The sequence below is a fragment of the Sapajus apella genome, unplaced genomic scaffold (genome assembly GCF_009761245.1).
Source record: "Sapajus apella isolate SASKATOON/1434 unplaced genomic scaffold, GSC_monkey_1.0 scaffold27, whole genome shotgun sequence".
NCBI classification, from domain to species: domain Eukaryota; kingdom Metazoa; phylum Chordata; class Mammalia; order Primates; family Cebidae; genus Sapajus; species Sapajus apella.
In genome coordinates this window covers 12,933,416-12,942,019 of record NW_022436967.1, presented here as the reverse complement: position 1 = coordinate 12,942,019, position 8,604 = coordinate 12,933,416, and positions in this window count along the sequence as shown.

Below are 8,604 nucleotides of genomic sequence, written 5' to 3'. Positions count from 1 at the left end.
CAGATTGTTATTATTTTTTGTCCACTTGACCTGGGAAGTTTTCTACTTATACAAATTAAGTAAGAATGCAGTAGTCTTCCTATCAATTTTACTTCTAGAACAACTGTGATTAATTAGCCAATGACAGAGCTCAACATGAGTCAGACTTTTCTGATTGCTGCTTTGTCTCTGCTGTACACGAGGGTAACTATACCCACCTTGCCTTTGATGGTTGAGTCCTGCCACTTTTTCCTTGCCACCTTGGGATCCAATTAGTCCCATTGCATTTAAGTTTTTCAATTTGTGTGACTGCAGTTCCCACTGTAAGGTCTCGCATACAGAGAAAAACAACTGCAGAGATTTTCAAGGATGCAAGTGCTCCCCTCACAAATCTGTTTTGCAAGGTATTGATGAAGGGTATATCTTCTGGGCCCTCCCATCTGAGATGAGTAGGTCTAAAGTGACTCATCCACCGTAGCATTCCAATCTCCCTCAGCTTTTTGATCCCTTCCTCTACATTAAACCAAGGAAGATCAGGCATTTCCAGCTCACTAACAGTGGGCCATCTTTTGATCCATGTTTCAGCTAACCAAGCAAATAAATTATTAGAACTTATTTTTTTTTTTTACTCCCTAAACTGCAACATTAAATCCTGCTTAGTAGGCCAATATTAATAAATTCAGCCTTATCCAACTTTATGCTCCTTCCACCATTATCCCACACCCTTAATATCCATTCCCATGCCTGTTCTCCAGATTTCTACTTATATAAATTAGAAAAATCAAGCAGTTCTATTGGAGTGTAGCACACCTCCTCATGGGTCACACTCTGAATCTCACCTCTAGGGGCCTATCTTGACTTGAGTCTAGTTTTAGGTCTAAAAGAAAACAGGGGTGGTGTTTGTGGGTTTTGAGAAGGATCAACATTGTCTTGCCCGGCAACTGCCTCAGGGGAGGCCAGCACTGTTGCCTCAGGCAGTGCATGGTTAATCACTTCAGACAAAGGTGGGAAGGCTGATGGCAGCCTTGGTGGGAGAGGTGATGTTGCCACCACTAGGAGTAAAGAGACTATTTCCTCTGGCAAAAAAAGCCTCATCAGAATTTAGGAGCTCAATGTCCCCAGCCTCATTAGAGTTTTACCACATGTCCCCATTCCAAGTTGCAGGGTCCCCTTTTTTTTCCCAATCAATGCCTTAACTTTAATAGTAGACACCTGGCGAGGCTGAGCATGTACATTTTGTTACAGGTCAGCTATTCCTATGATAAGAGCTTGTGTCTGATTTTTTACAATTTCAGCCCTTTGTCTACAGGAGGTAAGAGTCTCACTCAGAACCATCTTAGAAGATTTGAGGTTTAGTACGTGCTTCTGAAGCCAGGAGTTAAGCGTCCCTGAGCTCATAGTTTCTTTTATCAGTTTAAAACTGGCTTTGAAAAATTTTAACTGAGGACATCATTTCAGTCAAAGACATCAGACCTAACCAACTGCATCTTCCTTCTAACCTCTAAATTGTCTTTGTTCATTCCATGGTGTACGCTGAACTATGCTTGGGGAGAAATTTAGTTAATAGTTTAAAATCTGAAACCAAATGGATAATAGCCTTTTCCTGGAAAAACCCCTTTCTGCCTGGAGACCAGTCTGCCTTTGAAGGACTAACTAGCTATAAGATTAGAACTTATGATTTAGGAGCTATGCAGCCTCTGCTTGCAAGAGTCTAAACCTCCCAAAAATTGCTCCTGGGAATAGTATCACTTTTGTAAAATTTAAGATTAGTGCTTGAGATATTTTGCAGACCCTGCATTCTGATGCAGCAGAGGACACTAACCAGACTGATAATCCAGCTCAACCAGTTCTACAATCCCACCCAGGAACAGAAGCCAGCAAAAAGAACTCATTTCCACCTTACAATTTTATCTTCAACCCAACCAATCAACAATCATCACTTTCAGAGCCCATACCCGCCAAATTATCCTTAAACACTCTTATCCCTTAATGCTTGGGGTGACCAATTTTAGTTATAATAAAACTCCAGTCTCCCAAACAGCCAGCTCTGTATGAATTACTCTTTCTCCATTGCAAGTCCCTTGTCTTGATAAGGTGGTTCTGTCTAGGCAGTGGGCAAGGTGAGCCCATTGGGTGGTTACAACGTTGTCCAGCAAACTTAGGAATGACAACCAACTTCATTATATTCTTTAGCTCTCCACATATGGTCAAAGATATTATGTACAGAGTCACTCGTTCCTTGCTTCTCAACAGCAGTGCATCAGGAGTAGCAAATGTATTTATTTTGCTTAACTCTCTATACAGTTCACTCCAAGGGCTATCAGTGTTTCTTATAATATCAGAAGTAGAGTTCTTAGTATTTGGGTGTCTCATCAAATTAAGCAGGCAACTCCATAAATCCCAAAACCAACTAAAAGTTCCATCCTTAAAATTCTCTACCTCTAGAATCACTCCTAGTACCAAATTGGTATTAGTCAGGGTTCTATAGAGGGACAAAATTAATAGGATTGATGTACTTAAAAAAGGGAGTTTACTGAGGAGTATTGGCTCACATGATCACAAGGTGAAGTCCCACAACAGGGGCCATCTGCAAGCTGAGGAGCAAGAAAGTCAGTCCAAGTCTCAAAATCTCAGAAGTAGGGAAGCTGACAGTGCAGTCTTCAGTCTGCGGCCAAAAGCGCAAGAGCCCCTGGCAAACCACTGGTGTTTAAGTCCAAGAACGCAAAAGCTGAAGAACTTGGAGTCCAATGTTCAAAGGCAGCAAGCATCCAGCACAGGGGAAAGATGAAGGATGGAAGATTCAGCAAGTCTGCTCTTTCCACCTTCTGCCTGCTTTTTTTCTAGCTGCGCTGGCAGCTTATTAGATGATGTCCATGAAGACTGAGGATCGATATGTCTCTCCCAATCCACTGACTCAAATGTTAATCTCCATTGGAAACACTCTCACATACACACCCAGGAACAACACTATATCATTCAATCAAATCAAGTTGACACTCAGTATTAATCATCACATTTCCCTTTTACACAACCACATTCGCATACCTTTGTTTTCCTAACAGTGAAAATGAAATTTTAAAATAATAAATTATACGCTGTTACCATTCTGTTTATAATTCTTTAGTTTCTTTATATCTCTTTACATTTAAAATTATTTTGAATCTAGTATCCCCAGTTCATTCTATCTGGCCATTGAGCACCCAACACAGTGGGCTGATATCAGCTCATAGGACACTCCACACTCTTTATGGCTTATAAATTTTTAAATGATTTTTGCACATGTTACTTTTCTTGCCTAGAATGTGCTCTTTCCACTCTTTCCTTTGCTACTTTTTCCATTTTCTTCAAGTTGCCATTGAAACGCTGTTTCCTTTCAGACAGCTTTTGGAAAGAGATCATAGAAAATTAATGCCACCCTCTACCATTATTGCCCCTCAGAACACTCATTTATCTTACTTCATATCAATTATTTTTATATGTTTATTGTGTAGTTACTTATTTAATGTCAGCGTCTTCTGCTTTACTGTAGGATCTATAGTAATCGAAACTCTTCTTTTGTTCCATTCTGTTGGTATCTCAGAACTTTGTACAATGCCTTGAACATTAAAGGAGAGTCATAATCTTTTGAAAAAGAATGAGCTAATTTTATGTGTTTTTGTTTGTCTAAAGGCTATAAATTTCCTTAAGCACTTCATGAAACACTACAACCAAGATTATAGATTACAGAATATTGTTTAAAAATTATTGCAAAATATATTGTTTTCATTTAGTTATGTATATTTTCCCTTATATATTGCTGATTAGCAGAAATGTTTTGGTTTTGTTTCCATCCTTAATGTTGGATCTCCATGTGCACCTTAAGAAGATAAGGGAAATTACACTTCAAGTGTTATCAATTTTTTTTTTAAAGCATGACATCTATCATGTCTGTGTTAATGACATAGTAATCACTATTAGTGTTGGGGTGCTGAAAGAACACACAAGTTTCAAACAGTTTTTACCCCTAGATCCTCTTTATTACAGGCAAAGGGAAGAGAATAGCAAAACAAAGGAAAGTTATACATTGAAATGTTTCCTGAGATCTCAAGTGAAGCTAGTCATCCCAGAATGGGCCAGATACAGCAGAAAGCATATTGAGATCTGCTCTTGAACCATCAGCAAAAGACCTTGGTGCCAGAACACCTAAGTTAGCTTTTGGTGAGAATATTTATGGTGAACTGGCCATGTATACATATTCATTTGAATGAGACATATTTTGTCCAGTCCTAATTGTACTTCTCCAACTCCAAGTCTCTATGAAAACCAAGTGGTCATCATAATTCTTATTATTATTACTAAACAAGACTGACAAACTAGAAATCATTAGCTTCATGGCTTCAAGGTTTGGACAAAATTAATAACTCTGGAGAAAAGCATGAAATCAATACAGGCTACCTGAAACCCATACTGTGAAAATGCAAATAGAACTAACAGCATGCATAATATTTTAAAATTTTTCCATGAATTACAACATTTAAACATTACACAAATAAAAGGAAGGTACTATACTTTCCATTACATTACAGAGCAATTACCTAATCTCTCTGATACCCATAGAGATTAGGTAATTACTGAGAATCAAATTGTGCTAACTAGTTCTCATATTGCAGTAAAAAACTACCTGAGACTGAGTAATTTATAGAGAAAAGAAGTTTAATTGGCTCAAAATTCCACAGACTGTACAGGAGGCACAGTTGGGGAGGCCACAGTAAACATACAATCATGGTGGAAGGTGATGTGGAGGCAGCATGTCTTCACATGACAGCAACAGAGAGTAAGGGGGAAAGCTCTACCCACTTTTAAACAATGAGTTCTAATGATAACTCATTACCATGAGAACAGCAAGGGACATAATCTGCTCCCATGTCCTAATCACCTCCCACCAGGGCAACTCCCCAACACTGAGGATTACAATTTAACGTGAGATTTGGGTGGGGACACAGAGCAAAACTGTATCACAAATAATCAGGAAACAATAGCCCTAGAAATAAAACTCATGTATTTAGATGTTAAGTCTAGATGATTTTTCTATTTCAACAGAAATAACTCTGAAGCCGCCTACTTTCTCTAGATTTTCCTGAAAGACCTTTAAAAATTGATAAAATGGGCTCAAGCCTGTAATCCCAGCACTTTGGGAGGCTGAGGTGGGTGGATCACGAGGTCAAGAGATCGAGACCATCCTGGTCAACACGGTGAAACCCCGTCTCTACTAAAAATACAAAAAATTAGCTGGGCATGGTGGCGCATGCCTGTAATCCCAGCTACTCAGGAGGCTGAGGCAGGAGAATTGCCTGAACCCAGGAGGCGGAGGTTGCGGTGAGCCGAGATTGCGCCATTGCACTCCAGCCTGGGTAACAAGAGCGAAACTCCGTCCCAAAAAAAAAAAGAAAAATAGATAAAATGGTAAAGTTGACTGTTGTCCACATTTACATTTATTATGCATCTTTCATTTATAATCTGTAACTTGTGACAATTTATCCTATAAATTCTAGAAATTTTATATATTCACCTATTTCTATTCTCCTTATAGTAAATGTGAATACTTAAAGTCATTCATCAACTCATGATCTTTATATGTATCCAGAATCTTTAGTTTGTGTCCTAATTTTCAATTTTTGTTATTGTTGCAATTTCTTTTGAGGATCTAGCCAAAAATTCTTTTTTAGGGCTGATATTGAGAAGAGTATATCCTAGGTTTTCTTTTAGGATTTTTATAGCTTGAAATTTCACATTTAAATCTTTAACCCATCTTGATTTGAATTTTGTATATGGTAAAAAGTAGGAATTCAGTTTCAGTGTTCTGCATTTAGATAGCTAGTTATATCTTGATTATTTAATGAATAGAAAGTCCTTTCCTCATTGTTTGCTTTTGTCTGGCTTGTTGAATATCAGATGGTTGTAGCTATTGGCTTTATTTCTGAGTGTTCTATTCTGTTCCATTGATCTATGTCTGTCTCTCTCTCTCTCTCCCTCCCTCCCTACTTCGCTTCCTTCCTTCCTTCCTTCCTTCCTTCCTTCCTTCCTTCCTTCCTTCCTTCCTTCTTTCCTTCCTCTCTTTCTCTCTTTCTTTCTTTCTTTCTTTATTTCTTCTTCCAGCACGATGCTGTTTTGGTTACTGTAGCCATATGGTATAACCTGAAGTTGCGTATTGTGATGTATCTGGCTTGGTCTTTTTGTTTAGGATTGCTTTGGCTATTCAAGCTCTTGTTTATTTCCATATGAATTTTTGAGTTATTTTTTTCTAACTCTATGAAAATTGTCATTGGTAATTTGATATAAATAATGTTGACTCAATAGATTGCTTTGGGGAGTATGGCCATTTTAATGATATCAGTTCTTCCTATTCATGAGAATTATTTATTTATTTATTTGTGTCATCTCCGATTTCTTTCAGCAGTGACTTGTGGTTTTCACAGACATCTTTCAACTCCATGGCTAGCTATATTCTTAAGTATTTTATTTTCTGTGTGGCTATTGTAAATGTGATTATGTCCTTGATTTTACCCTCAGCATGGATGTTCTTGATAAATAGAAATGTTACATATTTTTGCACACTGATTTTGTATCCTGTAATGTTGCTAAAAATCATTTATCAGTTCTTGTAGTTTTTGGAAGAATCTTTAGGATTTTTGAAGTATAGAATCATATCATTAGCAAAGAAAGATAGTTTGACTTCTTTTTATATTTGGATTGTTTTATTTCTCTCTCTGATATGATTGCTCTGTCTTGGACTTTCAGAACTATATCAAATAGGGGCAGTGAGGGTGGGCATGCTTGTCTTGTTCCAGTTCTCAAGGGGAATTTTTCAACATTTTTCCCATTCAGTATGATGTTGGCTGTGGGTTTGTCATAGATGGCTCTTACTACTTTGAGGCACTTTCATTTGATGCTTAGTCTGTTGAGGGTAAAAGGAGCTGAGCTGGATGGGTCTTTAGCATGAGGTCTTAGGTATATCTGGTTAGTAGTTATGCTGTGTTTACTGTTTATTGTAATTGCAGTGTCAGTGGCTAAATTTTTCTCTTGTGCCCATCTTTGTCCCCTTTACTGTCTTTGGGTTTTACTAAGGGCTACTACAATAGCATCTGAGGATTACAATGTTTTATCTATAATCCTGTGTTATTACACAGAATCTCTAGCATGTGGTGCCAGTTGTGGGGAGAGGGGAGGCATTTATAGGCTTATGATTACTTCTTGGTCTTTTATTGAGCCTGAGTTGGAAATTTCTCTATCCTCATATTAAAGTCTCGAGGAGGCTACAGTTTCCTCCCTTCTTCAGACTGGTTAGCCTTTGGTAAAACCCCAGTTGTTAAGGCTATGATAAAATAGCTTTTGTTGAGCACACATCTTATTAAGGAGAACAGAGAGCTCTTGTCTTATTTCAAATGCTTAGTTTTTCTCTTTTCTGCTGGAAGCACAAGGGAATTTTTCTCAGATCTTCATTGTTAGAACTGGTTAGGGCTCCTGAAAATAGAACTCAAGAAAGTGTTGGGAATCTCCCCAAGTCTGGCTTCCCCTTAATATAGCACAGTTAACTAAATGTTTAGCAACTTGTCAATTACAATTTAATATGATCTTATCAGTTCTGACTTCCGTTGTGGGTTTTTGTTCCACTACTTTTTCTGCTAATAGGCTGCAATTCTCTATATCCAACCATCTGACTCTCCAGTTTGGGGAAAGTCATTTGCAATTCTATAATGAGTCTAAAAAGAGTTTTTGATTGTGCAGTTTCTACAATCATTCCTTGTTGGGAGGATGGGAGTGACAATTTCTAAGTTTTTTACATATTAAACCAGAAGTAACTTCAGGTGTTAGTTAAAAGTAACTGCTCACAGCAATTATTCATTGTACTCCATTGTTGCAGGACCTTTAGCAAATCAAAACTAGGCTCTGGCTAGTTGGAAAACAATGCAATGGAGGATCAAGAATTTAAAGAAAAAAGATAACTACTTCCTGGCTGACTGAATATTAAATCTTCTGAATATAATAGTAAATTCATACAGAGATCTTAATTTTCCTACTTTATTTAAATAACAGTAAATTTTCCTTCTTGTCTTTAGCTTCTTCCTGTAATATAAATTATTATTTTTTCTTTTTTTATAGTCACATCACTTGCTGTTCTCTTTATGGGCCAATTTATATCTTTTGGGAGTGTACACGGATAATTTCAGAATGATTTAAGAACCAGTTGGACACATTAACTTGTAATGTATTTTCTCTGCCTATGAAGAGAATATCTGCCAGATATGCTGAAATGGAGCATACTTTTGTCTTCACAATGAACTAAATGTCTTCCTGTATTGCTATTCTAAAGAGAAAATGTTGCTATGGTATTTTTAAATAATTCAACCTGTAAACAACAAATTGTTGACACCTAGGCAGAATTACATTCTATTTTAGGGTATTGAATGGAATTTATTATCATTGCACAAAAAGTTTAGGGAAAACAAAATGAGCTGAGATCATGCCTGCCATGTCTTCTTTAGGTTGTTAAATCTGCTGAGAAAACAAGAAAATATTAATAATTTGACAAGAACTGTCAGGGGTTTTATGGTGGTCTTATGCCAAGCAAGCTTATTAATATTTCAA